The sequence below is a fragment of the Vombatus ursinus genome, unplaced genomic scaffold (assembly GCF_900497805.2).
Source record: "Vombatus ursinus unplaced genomic scaffold, bare-nosed wombat genome assembly UNPS02014801.1, whole genome shotgun sequence".
Classification (NCBI taxonomy): Eukaryota; Metazoa; Chordata; class Mammalia; order Diprotodontia; family Vombatidae; genus Vombatus; species Vombatus ursinus.
This window is the reverse complement of record NW_020954579.1, coordinates 15,072,873-15,091,238: the sequence shown is the minus strand read 5'-3', so window position 1 is coordinate 15,091,238 and position 18,366 is coordinate 15,072,873. Positions and strand designations below refer to the sequence as shown.

General features: G+C 43.2%; 1 protein-coding gene across 3 annotated transcripts in view; it reads left to right on the top strand.

Annotated features, from left to right (window-relative positions):
• The first annotated feature begins 1,062 nt into the window (after positions 1-1,062).
• The window catches only part of LLGL2 (LLGL scribble cell polarity complex component 2), a 62,899-nt gene continuing 45,595 nt past the window's right edge, over positions 1,063-18,366 (top strand). For 2 of the 3 annotated variants that reach the window (XM_027873140.1, XM_027873139.1), the window contains exon 1: positions 1,063-1,670. The gene's annotated coding sequence lies outside the window, so the exon portion shown is untranslated. The remainder of the gene's footprint in view (positions 1,671-18,366) is intronic. The other variant, XM_027873138.1, reaches the window with a different exon arrangement.

Genomic DNA, 18,366 nt, shown 5'->3' with positions numbered 1-18,366 from the left:
CTGTGTATTTTAGGGTAGTTTGTAAAATCTTACCCACCCATCCTCCCACCCACAAAATTCCTAAACCTGGAAGCAATGGTCAACTCTGTCCTCACTTCTACTTTTGTGACCCTCCCTGTGTCATCCACTTTTATCCCCCATCTAAACTCATTTCTGGGATATGGGGGTAGGGGACAAGAATGTTATCTGCCTTACACCAGATGAGTAGGCAGCCTGGCATTCTTGATTATAAAACATTTTCCTCTATTTTTAGGTTTTGAGTAAGGAGAATAGGGTAAAACTTAGCTTTCTCCCTCTCTCCTTCCTCAGGACGGCTTCTCCTCGGTCCTGCCCTTTCCATGTCAGAGTTAGTAGGTTGGTTTCTATAGCAGGATGGTAGCATCTTCTGCCAACTTTCAAAATACCAGGGTAAAGAGGCTGAGCCATCCTCTGAGCTGCAACAAGGCAGTGGCTCTAAATTATTCCATGTGGGAACAGCTGTTCTGTGGAACATATCATGGAGTCCTCATGTGTCCCCTGCCTTCCAGGCTCCCACATTCACCAGATCACTCACTTTGGTTCTACTGCTATCAACAGAATGCCCAGACCCAAGCCCCAAAACCTTTCTTGTGCCCTGAGGGTTTGGGGTGGTGGGGTGGTGAGGACATCCGAAGTTGGGAAGAATGGTTCTGGCTGCCCACCTCCAACTTAATCAGATGCCAGGCAAGTGTTTCACCTTTACATCAAGTCTAGCGATCCACCCAGGCCATCTCACGATCTTCCTGCCCAGGGACCCCCATTCCACTTCCCCAAAACAAAACCTCTCTTCTCCGGTGGCTTCTGGTTTAAATATGTGGTCCTCTATTAGGGTATAAGCACCCTTTGTGCTTTTTTAAAGCTCCCTTTTAAAAAAATCTTTGTATCCCTAGCCCTTTGAGGTAGTGACTGGCATATAATAAGCCCTTATTATTTTTTTCATTCATTCTAGAAACTGGACATTTTGTCAGCTAGTAATCTTTTATTAGTGAGGTAATAAGAGTTGACTCTCTTTGGAGCAGAAAGGAACTTTGAGTTTATAGGAAGGAAGACAGTCCCACCCACCGTGGGGGATGGTCTGGAGGATTAGAGAGCAACATTTAAAGAACTACTTCACGCTTCCCCACGGGCGGTGGAACACAGGGTGGGGCGGGGACAGTAGTGCGGCTTCCAGGTACTCCCAGGTAGGCCAGGAGGTGGGCGTGAAATCCCATCTCATGAATATTCAGGTTCAGCTTTTGGCCCGCCCTTTGCCTTATCTTGATTCTGGGATTGGACGTTTCTTCCTTCCCCACCCCTCTCGCCTCTGCTCCCTTTGCCTATTTTCCAGCTGTTCTTTCCCGGTTCCACGAACTTTCTTCCTGGGAGTCTCGTGGGGGCCACCGAGCGGGACCGAGGGGACATAGTTCCCTGAGCTTCTAGGGAGGATGGGGCGGGGCCTCGCGGTTGGTCCAGAGGATCGGAGCACCTCCCCGTTCTTTATGTAAATAACTGGGCGTGTTCCACCTCCTCCCCGGCTCGGGGCGGTGGAGGTGACCAGGAAGGAGACGGCTCCTTAGCAGCCCGTGGGCCAGACGAAGGGGAGCTAAGCCGAGCCGGCTGCAGGCTCCAGGAGACGCCGAGGCCTTGGGGCAGCGGCCGGTCCAGAGTTGTAGGTGAGAGAGGGCGCGGGGCTGAGTCCACCACCTGGGGACCTGCCCCTTGAGGGCGCCAGGGGACTGGGGGGTGGGGGGGGAACAGGCTAAGCTGGGCTGGGCGAGGATGCGCGTGGACCGAGGCTGGAGCTAAGACCTCCGAGGGTCCGAGGAGTTCTCTCCAGGGACGCCGGTGGAAGGTCCGGAGCTGGGGGTCTCACCGTGCGGTCTCCTGGAGGCTTCCCGGGAGAGCTCAGCACCTGTAGAAAGTGGCGCCCGGCCGGAACTTCCCTCCGCGTAATCCGCCCGTGATTGGTTATGGAACTTGGGTTTCTAGTTTGCACAATCGTTTTTGGGGCTTGGCTACGGTGGAACAGGTGCCCGGCCCCAGTTGGGGGAAGGGGTGCCGCGCCCAGGGGTACTCCAGAGTGTGCTTGTCCAGAGAGTCCCCTACGCCCTCCAACCCCAGCTGCTGGCTTTGGGGGCTTTTTCCTGCTTCCTGATCGGGAGAGTTACTTTCTAGCTCTCTTTTCCTCCAGAAGGAACCTGTTGGAGTCATTTAACCCTTGCGACTCACCTCCGGCTCTCTGCGCGCTGGGTCTCTGGACTCTGTGAGCCTCTTAATCCTCAGCAGAGCAGATACAGGAAGTCCGATGGCTATTTACCTCTTTCTTTATTTCTGTCCCTCTGGCTCTTTGCGGTACCTGTGTTTTCACACATCCTTCCCCTCCCGGGCTGTTTTGGACACTGGTTGGGTAGAAAAGCTGAGACCTTAAGTTGGAGAGTTGCCCACTCCAGTTAGGGAGAGGGTAGAAAACTGAGATTTAAGGAGAAATGGAAAATCCCAGTGTTCCCCAAGGCAAATAAAAAAAAAAAGATCTTGGAGTCATTCTTAATTCTTGATGTGGCTGGAATATTTGACCACTGTCGTAATGAGAGCTGGGGATCTACAGAGGTTTAGGAGAGGGGCCTCACACCCAGTTTTCCTTCCTCCAACTCTTTTCCCATATGCTTCTGGAATGGGTCTGAGAGGACAACTCCTGTGCCGAGGTAATTTCTGAGCTGACCTCCCTCTTCTGAGCTTGGATTGGACTTTTAAAAATCAGGAAACTGTCTTGAGGCCTTAGCGCACGTGCTTCTTCTGGTGTAGTGGGTTGGAATGAAATTGTGTGGTTTTATGGACCTGGAGCTTGTTGGAAAATTGGAATTAATGAAAATGTCTGTTGCTGGGGAGGGGATGTAGCTTGTCTACAAATCATACAAAGGCTGAGAGGGTTCTAGATCTGGCTAGGGTGTGAGTCGGGGAGAGACAGAGAAGCAGATGAGAATAATTTGAGGCAGAGAGGAAAGAATTAGAAGAGGGAAGATGGGGAGCTCAGTCAATAAACCTTTATTAAGTGCCTTTTTATGTTAGAGGCATTCAGCAAAAAGCTGAGAATTCAAAGAAAGGCAAGAGACAGACTGGGTTCTCAAGGAGCTCACAGTCTAAGGTAACAGGAGGAAGGGAATAGGAATAAGCTTGTATAAATAGCACCTACTATGTGCCAGCCACCTTGCTAAGTGCTTTACACATATTACCTCATTACATCACAGAGTCAACAAATGATCCAGAAGGAGATTTCAAAGAAAGGTTTGGATAAGGATAGAAAGGTAGAGGTCATCTCATCATAGGATCACTGTTTTGGAAGGAGCCTGAGCAATAATGTAGTCCAACCTTTTCATTTTACAGATAAGGATACTGTAGAAAGGGAAGGGATTTTTATCCAGGATCTTACAGGTAATAATTACATGTCAAAATTCAAAGTCAGGTCTTTTCCCTTCAGGGCCCATGGACTTTTTTTTTAACTGCATTTTTTTAATGCATTTTACTGCAGCTGATGAATAATCCAACACTCTCCATTTACTGATAACTACACTGAGGCCTGGCCTGAGAAATGAACTAACTTACCCAGGGTAACAAAATCAGTAAGTGGGAGAGCCAGGACTAGATCACAGGTCACTGTCTCCTCCCAGTCCTCTACCTGTTTCCTTTACACCAAATTAACACATCTATAATAATAATAAAAGCTAGCATTTACATAGTCCTTTAAGGCTTGCAAAGCCCTTTACATATTATTATCCCCATTTTATAGATGCGGACACTGAGGCCAAATGAATTCTCCAGGGTCCTACAGCTATCTTAGGCAGTATTTGAACTTCAGCCTTCTGGACTCTCAAGTCCAGCACTCTATTCACTGCATCACCTAGCTGCCATTATCTATAGCATGTCTGGAGTAGATTGGTCAAATAATTTTGATGCTACTAGGCAGAATTTCAAAAGACCGAGATTATGGTTGGGGTGGGGCAGGGGGAGGAGTGAAAAAATATCTCCCCCCTCCCCAATTGGGACAAATACCTACATCTTTTTGAGGTAACAGTATGGCATAAATCCTGAGATGAATATAGTAAGTATATAGTGCTTTAAGGTTTGTAGAGTGCTTTAAAGTATTATCTCATTTTGTCTTCATGGAATCCTAATGAACTAAGTGCTAATATTATCACCATTTTAAAAATAAGGACACTGAGGCAGAGAAGCAAAGTAAATTGCCCAGGCCACACACAGCTAGTAAGCATCAGAGGTTTCAGGTGTCTGTGACTTTTAAGTCCAGTACTCTTTCCATTACATCCCCTAAGTAATGACTCAAGAAAACTTTTTAACTTTTTGTTTTCAGCGTCCTTTGAATCTTGACCTAGGCTTTTTGAGGAGCTGTGTGTGGGGAGGGGGTCATAATGGTAGAGTTTCATTTGGCATTGTATTTTTGAAACGAGGACAGAACGTGGTTGAGCAGTGCCCAGTTAAATGACCTATTTATGGGTGCTTTTTTTCTGTTTCATAGAAGAATTAGGGTTTGGAACACCAGGGTTCCTATGGCCTAATCACAGGCTTTTCCTGAGTCTAACTTGGGAGAAGAGGGGCTGGCTTGAATTAGAGGGAGTGACCACTGCTGAAAGTAGCCAGATTGCTAACTCTGCAAGAATTAGCAAAGACAGAGAGAGTTCTTTTAGGCTCATTGTTCAGGTGCTCCATCAAACAGGGTGTACAAATTCCCAGGGTGCATGGTCATTAGGCAGAGTTTTCCAGGAGCTCAGGCAGAACTGCTTCCTCCTATTGCCTTCTGGGGGGACCTCCTATTCTACAGTCAGTAGAATTTGTGGAGATCTTAGTTCCAGGGACCTCTCCACATTGGAAAAGTCCTACCTGGGACCTAGCATGTTTTGGGTCTCGGCATTCTGGCTTTGGCTCCTTAGCTATTTGAGGTATATGGTCACTGGACTTATTATATGTGGTAGAGATCCCTGCTCTGGCTCCAGGTTGCTCTGGTTGCCTCTGTGATGCTGTCCCACAAATGGTAACACATACCTGCTTGTTCATGGAGCTGCTAGGGCCTGGGCCAAAAATTATGAGCCAGGGCAGGGGTTTGTTCGTCTTTATTTGTGTTATGGATTCCTTTGGCTGTCTGAAGCCTGTGGACTTCTTCTCCGGATGATGTTTGTAAATACAAAAAATAAAATACATCGTTACAAAGGCAACCAATTATATTGAAATACAGTTAGCAACTGTTTGTAACAAAAACCAAAAAAATTTACAGAGCCCGGGGTTAAGAATCCTTAAATTAGGGGAAGCAAGCACAAACACCCAGAGCTTCTGGAGTTGGAAAATTCTTCCCAGAGGCCCAGTGTTCCAGGACTCGACTAGCCAACTAGGCCTTCCAACCTAGACCTGGTAACTTTTCAAGCACCGTGAGGGAAGGCTCTTCCTTAGTTGCTTAGGGAATTTTGCTTGAGCAAAAAAAAGTTCTCACCTCTTAGATCCCCTCTCTGGCATGAGCCAGGGAACTTCTTAACCTTCTTGGTGACTTTTTTCATTTGCTGACCAAATCTCTACAGTTAGGATTTGAACCTGCTATGGAGAAAAGAAACACATAATGAATCCTGAACCTGAGTGAGCAGAGATCAGAGGCTCAAAGACCTAGAGCCTATAGAGACCTTTGAGGTCATTTGATCCAACCCTTTCATTTGGGGGCCAATAACAAGAAGCATTTATTAAACACCTACTATATGCCCAGGGCACTGTGCTAAGATGGGGGCCAGAGGAGGTTAAGTGCCCGGTTCTAGGGAAAAAAAGAATGAGAGGGGAGGGGGAAGTGACTATCACCTTGTCTGTAAGACAATGAATGGGGCATAGATTTAGGGTCTATCCTCCCTGTTTGCACTTGCTAAGTAGAGGCCTTCTTTGGGGATTTGACCTGCCTGCTTTGAGGGAGATCTTCCACAGGGCCCAACAGTGGAATAAATGAATGAATGAATGACCATTTATTAAGCATTTAACTATCTGGTGGGTGCTAACAAGCCAGACCACCACTTTTCTCAACAAGCTTACATTCTAATAGAGAAAATAATGCATAAGTAAAGGGAGTTGGAAAGTTAAGGGAGGAAAAGGAGGTATACTCTAGTGGCAGCTTGGTTTGGAGATGGCCAGGAAGAAATGTGAAGGCCTTGCTCCTGGCAAAATAAAGTGAAAACTCAGTTTTAAGAGCCCAGGGATCTGGAGCATGTGGTTCCAAGAGCAAGGATAGTTGGCATATAGACAAGTAAGACACTTACTTAGCATTCACCATGTGCCAAGCCTTGTGTTGGTGAAAGATTGAACTGGAGTTCTGGAGAATCACCCCAGTAATTCTTCCCTTTTCAAGGGACCTACATTGAATTCTTGGTTTAGGAGAGGCTTCTCAGGAGTGGGTAGGGCAACTGCTCTGTTTCTGCGTTCCTCAGGAATGTAAAAACCAGCGTTTACTCCTGAGGCAACTGGCCTAATGATCCCAGGGTTTAGAGTAGGTGGACATCCTGGGAATGTAACTGAGTGCTTGGGTGCTGTGGGGCCCAGGCATTCAGCAGGGCCAGATAATCTCCTTAAAGCAGGTTAGGAAAATCCTCAGGATGCCAGGCCACGGGACAGGGCTCCCACCTCAGCCAAAGACCCTGAGCACATATTCTTTTACTATCTGGAGAAACTGAGCCTGGGATGCAGTTATCTCAATCTTTTTCTGGGTCAGAGACAATGGGAGACCCTGTCTGGCCACTCTTTTTTTGCCCTGGTTGTTTGAGTCATTTTCATTCCTGTCCTGACTCTTCTGACCCCATTTGGAGTTTTCTTAGCAAAAATACTGGAGTAAGTAGTTTACCATTTCCTTCTCCAGCTCATTTTATGGATGAGGAACTGAGGCAAATAGAGTTAAGTGACATGCCGAGGGTCACACAGGTAGTGTCAGAGGCCGGATTTAAACTCAGGAAGATTTCAAGATCATGAAATTTCAAGCCCAGTGCTCTATCCATTACATCACCTAGCTATCCCTTCTTTGTGCCCCTAACTATCCATTTTCTTGAAAATGCCCTGTATATTCTTGCAGCCATTTGTCAAAACTCAAGGAAGGGAAAGAAACTTGGAAATGGAATTGGACCATCTGAGTGATGCTCCTAAGTGACTCACTGTGTATCACCCAACTGGACCTATGTTTTGTTGGCCAAAACAAATACTTGGAGTGCCTACCTATTCTTTTGCTTGCTCCCACCTCCCTTTTCTTTTCTTTCTTTTTTTTTTTAATTAATTTTTTTTTCATCAGTCACTTCCATAAGCATGAATATTGGTGGGACTTCTAAGAAGTTAAGCCTTCTTGGGCATCTTAGGCACCACAAAAGCTGTTTTAGTTGTCAGAGCTGGTACAGGTTGCCAGTCAATCAGCACTTGTTAAACACCTACTATGTGCCAGGCACTGGGGATACAAAGAAAGGCAAAAGACTGCTCTGAAGGAGTTCACAGTCTAAGTCTAATGGGAAAGAAACCATGTAAACTGTGTACAAATAAGCTGTATACAGAATAAATATGAAATAATTAACAGAAGGAAGGCACTAGGGGCAGCTAGGTGGTGTAGTGGATAGAACACCAGCCTTGAAGTCAGGAGGACCTGAGTTCAAATCCAGATACTTAGTAACTGTGTGTCCCTGGGCAAGTCACTTAACCCCAATTGCCTCCAAAAAAAAGGAGAAAGACACTAGAATTAAGGGGGTTTGGGAAAGACTTCCTGTAAAAGATAGGATTTTAGTTAGTATTTGAAAGAAACGAGGGAAGCCAGAAGGCAGAGATAAAGGAGGGTGATCGTTCTGAACATAGGGGACAGCCAGTGAAAATACCCTGACTCAGGAAATGGAGTGTCCTTCTTGTGACATGGAGGTTCATGTGGCTGGCTACGGAGCAGCATCTGTCAAGTGTGTTTTAGAAAGCTCATTCATTCAACAAGACTATTGAATGGGGGGAAGGGAAAGGTGTTAGAAGACTAGCAATAGATGGTGGCAAGAGGGGCAGGTTGTGAAGGGCTTTGAAAGCCAGAGGATTTTATATTTGATCCTGAAGGTGATTATTAGTGATGGAAATAATGACATGAGCCAGATGGCCTTTCAATTGCCTCTACCTGTCATTTGGTACTAGGTTCCATCTCTGCTCCAAATGGAAGAAGACATTGTGTAATGATGCATGATTGACAAGATGCCACAGCTTCACAGGATGTTAGAGAGGAGAAGACAACTTCTTAAATTATTGGCTTAGACTATAGGGTTTTATCATCAGGGAAGTGTATTTTAGAAAACTCATTCAACAAGCCCTGGGACTAGGAAATTGGCATGTATCCTCTTGCTGCTTGCTGAAAATAACAGGTTGGTCTAGTCTGGTATAGAAAAGATTCATTTCAGTTTGACCCCTTTCCTTCTAAAAAGAAGTAGGCACCTCCTGTCATTCAGCCTGGCCTTCTTCCTTTGTCCATCCCTCCACCTCCTCTTCTCCTAGGGAGTTTTGGCTTACTATCTGAGCTGTTCCCTAATCCCCTAGGAGCATGGAATCATGGATGCAGAGCTAGTAATATCTCAGAGATCATCCAATCCAACCCCCACATTTTAAAGAGCAGTTAAACTAAAGCTTACAGATATGGAGTGACCTTCAACCTAGGTCACACAGAGTGGTTGGGTTGGGATTCAAACCCAGGTCTTCTGACTCCAAATCTAGCACTTACCTACTGCACCATGCTGCCTAGAGCCCTCTCCCCCAGACTCTGCCAGAGTTGTTTCTCCCAATCCCGTGCTAGGGCTTGACATCTGTCTTTTCTTCAGGACCTCTGAAACAGTGGCCAGGACTAGTTGGCCACTTGGATCAGGCATCCCCAAATAGTACCATCTTGGAAGAATTAGCTCCTGTCCTTTCATCTCTCTGTCAATCAACAAAAATTTTATAAGTGCCTACTCTGTTCCAAGAAAATTTTGAGGTCATAGGAATAGAAGTTCAAAAGAGAGACAGTCCCAGCCCGTCAAGGAGCTTACTACATTCTACTGAGGGACAAATAAATATTTACAGGAAATGGAGAGAGAGAGGTGTGTGTGCATATATACATATGTGTGTGTGTGTGTGCATATGTATGTATACATGCATGCATACAGGGTTATTTGGAGGGACCTCTTGGAGAGAAAGCAGGAAAGGGTTCTTCAAAGCAGTAACATTTAAAAGGATGAACCTTGAAAAGAGGAGCTCCAAGAGCATTCCAGGCAGTACACAATGGCACAGGAGCAATGTTGTGTATGGGGAGTAGTAAGTAGCCCACTCTGTCTGGCTTGTAGAGTTCATAGGAGGAAAAATATGTAATAAGGCTGGAAAGAGTGTTATTGTTTATCCTTCAGTTCTCAAAGAATACAAAGGACATCAGGAGGCTGATGTCTTGACTTGCAAGTGAATTGGATTTAAGTGAGGCAGAGCTGTGCAAAGTCATCAGCCTCACTCTTTCCTCCAGAGTCCTTGGAATCCAGTGGCAAGACATAAGTCAAGAAGACTGATGATGGCCTAACCTCTGGAAAGATGGGCTGGAGCTAGGGTATAACGGACTTGAAATGCCTAACAGAAGAGAATGCTTTTTATCCTAAATGTAAAGGGAACCTTTTCACCAAAGCATCTTGAGTGATATGTTCAAGCCTTTGTTTAGGAACACCAATTTGGCAAGCACATGAAGATAATTGAAGAGGAGAGAGACTGGATGCTGGAAGCCCATTTAGGAGGCTATTGCAGTAGTCCAGGGAAAGGATGATGGCCTGGACTAGAGTGGTTTGTTTGAGTGTGAGTGAAAAAGATGTTGAGGGGGTAGAATCAATAAGACTTGGTGACTGGACATGGGGAGTGAGGGAGAGTGAGAAGTACAGGATGGCTCTTAGATTTTGGTGGTAGGATGGTGAAAGCTTTCTTTTCTTTTTATATTTTATTTATTTTGTTTTTAATTCATGGAATAAAACAAGCATTTCCATAACATAGTTTAATGAAAAAAAAAGATGATTGTAAGACTTGTGAAAGAGGAAAAATACAAGTCCTTAGCTTGAGGCAGGGTCAAGTGAAGGGTTTTTTTTTGTTTGTTTGTTTTAATTAATTTATTTTGATTTATCAACAATCACTTCCATATGCTTTTGAATTTAAAATTTTTCTCCCCCTTCCTCCCCACCACTCTCCCCAAGACAGTGCACAATCTGATATAGGCTCTATATATATATATATATATATACATTCTTACTAAACATATTTTCTGATTAATGATATAAGTAAAAATTAGAACCAATAGGAGGAACCACCAGAAAGAGGAAACAAAACTCAACAGAAGAGGAAAAAAAATAGCAAATAGTATGTTTCGATCTGCATTCAAATTCCATAGTTCTTTCTTTGCATGTGTGTAGCATTTTCCATCACGAGGCCTTTGGAGACGTCTTAGATCCTTGTATTGCTGGGAATGGTTAAGTTTGTCAATATTAGTCATTGCACAACGTAGCTGTTATCGCATACAACGTTCTCCTGGTTCTGCTCACTTCACTCAGCATCAGACCATACAAGTCTTTCCAGGTTTTTCTGAAGTCAGCCTGTTCATCATTTCTTATAGCACAATAGTATTCCATTACATTCATATACCACGACTTGCTCAGCCATTCCCCAATTGATGGGCAGCCTCTCAATTTCCAATTCTTTGCCACCACAAAAAGAGCTGCTACACATATTTTTGTACATGTGGGTCTTTTTCCCATTTGTATGATCTCTTTGGGATATAGCCCTAGAAGTGCTGTTGCTGGGTCAAAGGGTATGCACATTTTTATAGCCCTTTGGGCATGGATCCAAATTTCTCTCCAAAATGGTTGGATCATTTCACAACTCTACCAGCAATGCATTAGTGTTCCAATTTTCCCACATCTTCTCCAACATTTATCATATTCCTGTTTTGTCATGTTGGCCAATCTGATAGGTGTGATGTGGTACCTCAAAGTTGTTTTGATTTGCATTTCTCTAATCAATAGTGATTTAGAGCATTTTTCCATATGACTATAGATGGCTTTAATTTCTTCATCTGAGAACTGCCTGTTCATATCCTTTGACCATTTATCAATTGGGGAACAAGTGAAGGTTTTTTAAGGACAAACAGTGTGGGGGACGTGTGTAGGCAGTAGGGAAGGAACCAGAGGATGAAGAGAGATAGAAAGTTATGATAATGAGAGAGGAGATGATGGAAATGGCAAAGTGTAGGAGCATATAGAGGATAGGAGGGCTCTTGCAAAGAGGTTTATGAGAAAGACCTTCTTTTCCTCTGAAGCTGAAGCAAAAGGAGAGAATGGGAATGGTCCTCTGATTGAATATGAGGTATAGAATTGGAAAACAGAACTCACAAAAGGGGGCCTCAGTTTTCTCAAATTATCCTCTGGGGGTTGAGGATGCCTTCACTTTTTAACCTCCTATTAACTTTTCACCCCTTTGCTATCTGGTTTCTCATCCCACTACTCAACTCAAATTGCATTCTCCAAGGTTACCAATGATTTCTTTACTCCTAAACCCATTGGCTTTTTCTTACTTCTCATCCTTTTTGATTTCTCTGCAGCATGTGACACTGACAACTCCCTCTTTCCTGAGTTTTGGTGACACTCCCCATTCTCTGTCTGCCTGTCTGACCATTCCTTCTCAGTCTCCTTTGTGGGATCATCTGCCATATCCTGCTCCTTATATGGAGGTTTACCTCAGGATTTTATCCCGAACCTTCTTTTCTCTATATATACTTTCTGGTGATGTCATTGGCTCCCATGGGTTTACTTATCATCTCTTTACAGATAATTCCCAAATCTACATATCTGGTCTTCTAGTGAGCTCCAGTCTTGGATTGTAGAGTGCAGGGTAAGGGACAAAAGAGAATACTAGAAAGTAGAAAGGGGCCAGCTTGTGAATAGCTTTACAAGTCAAACAGAGGATTTTATATTTGATCCCAGAGGTGATAGGGAGCCATTGGAGTTTGAGTAGAGGAGTGACATGGCTACATTTGTCCTATATTTAGGAAGATCACTTTAGCTGCTGAGTGGAGATGCACTTAAGTGGGGGAAAACCTGAAGCAGGGAGACCAAACAAAAGGCTGTTACAGTAGGGTATAGGAGAAATGTGAAGATAGAATTGACAAGATTTGACAACAGATTGGATATGGGGGGAAGGGGGGACCGGGTGAGAAAAAGTAAGGAGTCAAGGATGACACTGAGGCTTCAAACCTGGATTACTGAGACATGTCCAATAGGCATTTGGATTTGAGAGACAGGTCAGGATGCTAGATAAATAGACCTGTATAGAGATGCTCCTGATTTTCTTCCCTTTCCCCAACCTGTCACATTATGACGAAATCTAAATGCATATTCCTTTCCTTCCCTGAGATGACTACTCTTCTCTTCCTGGTCAAACCTTATGACTCCTGTTCCTTTTGCTGGTACCTTTTTTGAGTTAAGAATTAATCTACCGTGATAAGTGTGGAAAGGGGTCTTGACAAAAAGAAGAGAGCTGAAAATCAACTCTGTAAAATAGTAAATGAACGAGATGAAATCCCAGCCAAACCAGAAGAAACAAAAAGAGTAATCAGAACATATTATGCACATTATATGCCAACAAAACCAAGAACACAAACAGTATAGAGGGATACCTTCAAAAATATAAAATATCTAAACCATCAAGTAGAGCTCTTAAACAACCTAATCTCCGAAGAAGAAATATATCTAGTTGTAAAGGAACTACCAAAGAAAAAACTCCAGATCCTGATAGATTCACATGAGAATTCTATCAAACTTTGAGTTAACCTTCCCAATACAGAACTCTAACCATAATATACTCCTGTTCAAAAAACCTTCATTGCCTACCCAGTAAGGTCCAACCTCTCCATGCTTTAATCCACCCTTTTGTGGCTTCTCTCATTGGATCATAAGATTTAGAGCTAAAAACTCCAGCTGCCTCATTTTAGAGGAGAAAAGTGGTCCAGAGAGGTTAAGGAATTTGCCCAATGTCCCACGGGTAGCAGGGCTCAAAATTTAAACCCAGGTCTTGTGACACTCAAATCTAGGGCTCTTTCATTCTTTTTTTTTTTTTCCTCAGTTAACAAAAACCTACTTTCCTTGCTCACAAAAGAAAATCATAAAGACACTTGTAACAGTTATGCATCATCAAGCAGCACCAGTTCTCACATTGATTGACCACATCCAAATAATCTGCATTAAGTTCAGGAGGTGGGTCACGTTTCATCTTGAGTCCTCTGGAATCATGGTTGGTGATTTCATTGATCAGAGTAAAAGTCTTTCAAAGTTGTCTTTACAATGTTGCTATTGTATAGGTGGTTCTCCTGGTTCTGTTCACTTTACATCAGCCTTCCTCTGTTTCTTCAGAACTGTTCCCTTCATAGTTTCTTAGAAAATAATAATATTTCATTATGTTCACATACCATAGTTCAGGCATTCCCCAACTGATGGACATCCCATTAGTTACCCAATCTTGCCACAACAAAAAGAACTACTATAAATATTTTTGTATATATGGATCTTTTTCCTCTTTCTTTGATCTCTTTGAGGGTAAAGGCCTGGTAGTGGTATAGAAGGTATGAACCATATACCAAAGGGTATATTCCTTTTGTTGTTGTGTCTTTATAGGAAATGTCCAACTCTCCGTAAACTGATTTGGGGTTTTCTTGGCAAAGATTCTGGAGTGGTTTGCCATTTTCTTCTCCAGCTCACTTTACAGATGAGGAAACTGAGGCCAACAGGGTTAAGTGACTTGCCCAGGGTCACACAGCTAAGTGTCCAAGGCTGGATTTGAACTCGGGTCTTCCTGACTCTAGGGCCAGTGCTTTGTCCATAGAGAGCTACTTAGCTGCCTCATATATACGGTTTGGTAACTTTCTGAGTATGGTTCCAAATTGCTTTCCAGAATGGCTTTACCATTCACAGCTCCTCCAGCAGCATATTAATGTACCTATTTTCCCACAGCTCCTCCAACATTTGCAATTTTCCTTTTTTGTCAGCTTTGCCCATCTGATGGATGTCAGGTAGAATCTCAGTGTTTTAATTTGTATGTTTCCAGTTATTACCAATTTCATGCATTTTTTTTCATGTGGCTATTTGATAACTTACTCTTTGATCATTCAGCAACTGGAAAATGGCTCTTATTCTTAATAAATGTAAATTCCTTCCATATCTTATAAATGACAACCGCATCAGAGAAACTTGCTACAAAGATCTTTTCCCCAGTTACCTGTTTCCCTCCTAATTTTAGCTGCCAGTACTTTTTCTAACATTCTGTTCTGCTTAAGTTCCAGAAAAAGTGGAACACTAACCTTCCTGAATATACCGTGTGGCTTTTCTGCATTCCATGCCTTTCCTTATGCTGCTCTTTCCACTTAGAATGCCCTTCCCTCCCAATCTCCATCAGTTAACTCTACCCAGGCTTCTCCAGGGTCTTCCTTACCTGCTACTTCTTTGGAGCTTTCCTCATATTCTACCCATCCTCTCTTCACTCCTTCCCCCTTCTCACCCCCAATACAGATGTCATACATACACCCCACTTACAGCTTTTCTTTCATGACAAGAACCCTGTTCTTCATTGTGCTGTAGTTACTTGTGTGTTCATCTTATCCCCCTACTACACACTAAGCTCAGGGGACTGTCTAATTCATTTCTCCTCACTCTCAATGCCTGATACATAGTAGGTACTCTACTCTTGAAAGGAGGCCAGAGGGAATATAAGAAGTTGGGGAGAGGAGTGGGCAGAAAATATAAAAGGGCAAGAGAGACAGAGACATACCAGATAACCAGATTTGCTGGCTCAAAGGGGTCAGATATAATGCAAGTGATTGATGAGGCTGAAAGGGATATTAGAAAGCCAGTTGATGAGGGCTTTGGGCGCCTGGCTGAGAATTTAGATTTAATGTGATTGATACCAGAAAGGAAGCTTTGGTTGGGACTCCTGAGATATGTTTAGGAAGTAAAGGGCAAACCTGGTCTGGTGATTAGGAGTGTTGGAGGCGTAAGCAGCAGTCGTCTATCTATATGTCTTGGAAGTAGCTTCTGGGCCTGGTCTCACTCTCTTGGAAGAATGCAAATTATTTATATGATGGGATTCAGAAAAGCTTCTATCTACAAAAATCTAACCACAGGAGTCCCTCTGGTGGGGATGCTAAGTGTATCAACTGTTAAAATAATTCCCATTTGCTGGGGAAAATCAATCACTCTATATAGTATATAGAATAAACAGCCAGCCCTCTGGATAGCGTGATCCTCCTGAATACATTTACGAAGGTGACTTTTTAGGAGATCCCTAAATGGTTATGCAATGCCTTCCTGCTCTGTTCTTCAGGTTCCTGGCTTGGAGATGGGGACAAACTTGGGAGGCATTGTGTAAAGGAGTGTATAGATGTTTTCCATACCAAAGAAAGCTGACTTTTGGGTTATCTCATTTAAAGTATGTAACGGTCATTCAGTATTACCACAGCTTGTAGAGGTCCCCCAAGATCCGGCTCTAGATCAGCACCATGGAGAGGCAGCAGCAGCATCTTGACATATGGGAAATAGGACTGACCTTTTGTAGCCAAGAACCAGCCCTGGGTTCAAGTCTCAGGTTAATCAGCCATTTACTATTCTTTGTGAACCCTGACTTTACTCTTGGAATTTGTTTAGTCCTCGATCCTTGCCTGGAATATTTCAAATTGTAGATGGCTTTGTAAAGCACAAAACAAAGTTGAGGTATTAAGTGTAAGGCCACTGAAGGCTCTCAAAATGGGATCTTTAGTTCTTGGTTTTTTCCCTACTCCTCAGTAGGACTCCTTAAGGGCAGGTTGGGGCCTTAGAGAACAAAATAGTGCTTCTTTTGAACTTCTGGGCTGCTGGTTGAGTTCCACAGCCCACCTTTAATCTAATCACCCCTTCCCTTTAGAATGTGAATTCCTTAAGGGCTGGGACTGTTTTTTCTTTCTTTCTTTCTTTTTTTTTTCTTTTTTTTTTTTTGTCTTCCCTGCCCTCAGAGCAGTATCTGGCACCTACCTAGAGCTTATTAAAAGCTTGTTGATTGATTCCCTGCCCTTCCTCCACCAGTATTCCTGGGGCACTGTGGCAGATGTAGTCAATTAGCGAGCAAGTTTTTTAAAAATGTGTATTTTTTCCTTTTTTTTAAATTATGAACTTGACAAACACAACATAACCAAACATTTCCATATATAAAGAAGAGAAAATGATGATTCATATGAAATTGTGAATCTTATATTAAATTCAGCACAGTACTAACTGCCTTGCTTGTCTGGATCCCTTCATCAGGGGCCTTGTGTTCTCTAGATTTAAAAAATTTTTTAAATATTTCATTGCAACTCTTACCTCCTCTCTTTTGGAGTCGGTATCAGCCCCTTCCTACCCCTCCAAATATAAATAAATCTCTTGTATAGTTGAGGAAACAAATCCACACTTTGGCTGGGTCTGAAAAAAACATGACTCATTCTGCACCTCTGTCACCTATCAGCCAAGAGATAGGAAGCATTGGTCTTCTGGAGTTTATGATAGGTCATTACATTTATATAAGATTTCAGAATGCTGATCAGTCGCCTAGATTTCTTTAAATCCCTGAATTTCGTAATTTCATATGGAGTGATGATAATCCATTACATTCATACACTTAATTTTTTTCACCCATTCCCCAATTGGTGGGCATCCACTGTTTCAAGTTCTTTGCTACAGCAAAAGTGCTGCTATAGTTATTTTTGTGCATGTGAGTCTTTATCCTGTATCTTTGACCCAGTGGTATTTTGGAGTCAACATGTGTGCACAGTTTAGTGCCTTTTGTAATAAAGTTCCAAATTTTGAAAGTTTTTGGACCACGTCACAGTTCCTCCAAAGTCTGTCTTTCTACAGCCCGGACAACAATTGTCATTTTCTTACTCTCTCTCTTTTTTTTTGTCATCTTTATAAATCTGATAACTGTGAAGTAGAACCTCTGAGCTGTTTTAATTTATATTTCTCTTATTAATCATTTGAAGAATTTTTGGGGAAATGGCAAAGATTTTTAAAGTGCCTAGTATGTGCCAGGCACTGTGCTAAGGACAGAAAGATTCCCCCCCCCCAAAAAAAAAAGGAAAGAAAAAAATTATTTCCTCCCGCTTAGCCAGAATGTTGGGGGAAAAAATGTTCTATGCTTATCTAGAAAGGCAGTAATTTCAGAAGAGCTCTTTCCTATCTCTAGAGCCTCAGGTTTTTTTCTTCTTTTTTTTTTTTTCCCCCCTCAGGCCTTGTGTTGGTTTTCTAAACTTATCCTGGGAATTTCCACTCAAATGAGCTACCTGGAAATCCTTAGTCTTTTAAATGGAAGGCCCCATGTTTGAAGAGAAAAAGTATTGGTTATGGAGTTGGAAGACCTAGGTTTAAATGCCAGCTCAGTAGGTAGTACTAGCTGTGTGACCTTGAGGAAGTCAAGGTCGGCCTCAGAGTCCTTATATAGAAAACACGATGGTGGAATTAGTTTCTCCTGCCTTTAGGATGGGATAAGGACTGGATTTCATTACTACAGAGAATTCCTAGGTAAGGAAACCTCCCCCACCCCCAACAATTTTATTTTATAGCCTTAAAAGGGTGCCTGGAACTCTCTGAGGTTAAGTAACTGCCTCCCTCTACTCCCCAGCTCGAAATCAGCAATTCTTTGATCCTACATTGAAACTTGACCACTTAACATTGAAACCTACAATTGACATCTTGACCCAAAATGTTGGAGGGCATCCCTCACTGCTGAGCTTTCAAGTCCCCTCAAAATGGGGTCAGACTTGCTTCCTTCAAGTCTCAGGGGTTTGGGGAAGATCCTGTCCTGAGCCTTGTTCTCCAAGGTCCCTTTAAGTGTGCAATCTTGATTTACAGCTGCAGGTCAACAAATACACAGACACACATTCTTTCCCAGGCTCCAGAAAGCAGAGAGGCTTTGAGTGACAGAGAACCATTTTCTGTTCCCTGGATGGCTGCTGATAGCAGCATGGCAGGGACCAGTCTCTGCTGCCTGGCATGCTGTTTGTTTTGAAAACCCCTGACGTGGCTGGTTCTATTCATTCATGGAGAAATACTGACCGCCACCCGCATTGGGATATATTCAGACTGGGTTTGATCTCCTGCCAGGATGGTAAGCAATTTACTAATCCACCAGAACTTTAGCTCCTACCCCTGCCAATGCCTTTGACTGTAAAGTTGCTCTGTAAATGACCCATGACAGAGTTGGTGTCTTGGGGTTAATTTTACCCAATATCACCCAGCACCAGTACCCACTGCTTCATTGTATGCATGCTTGGTAGATGGAAACTAA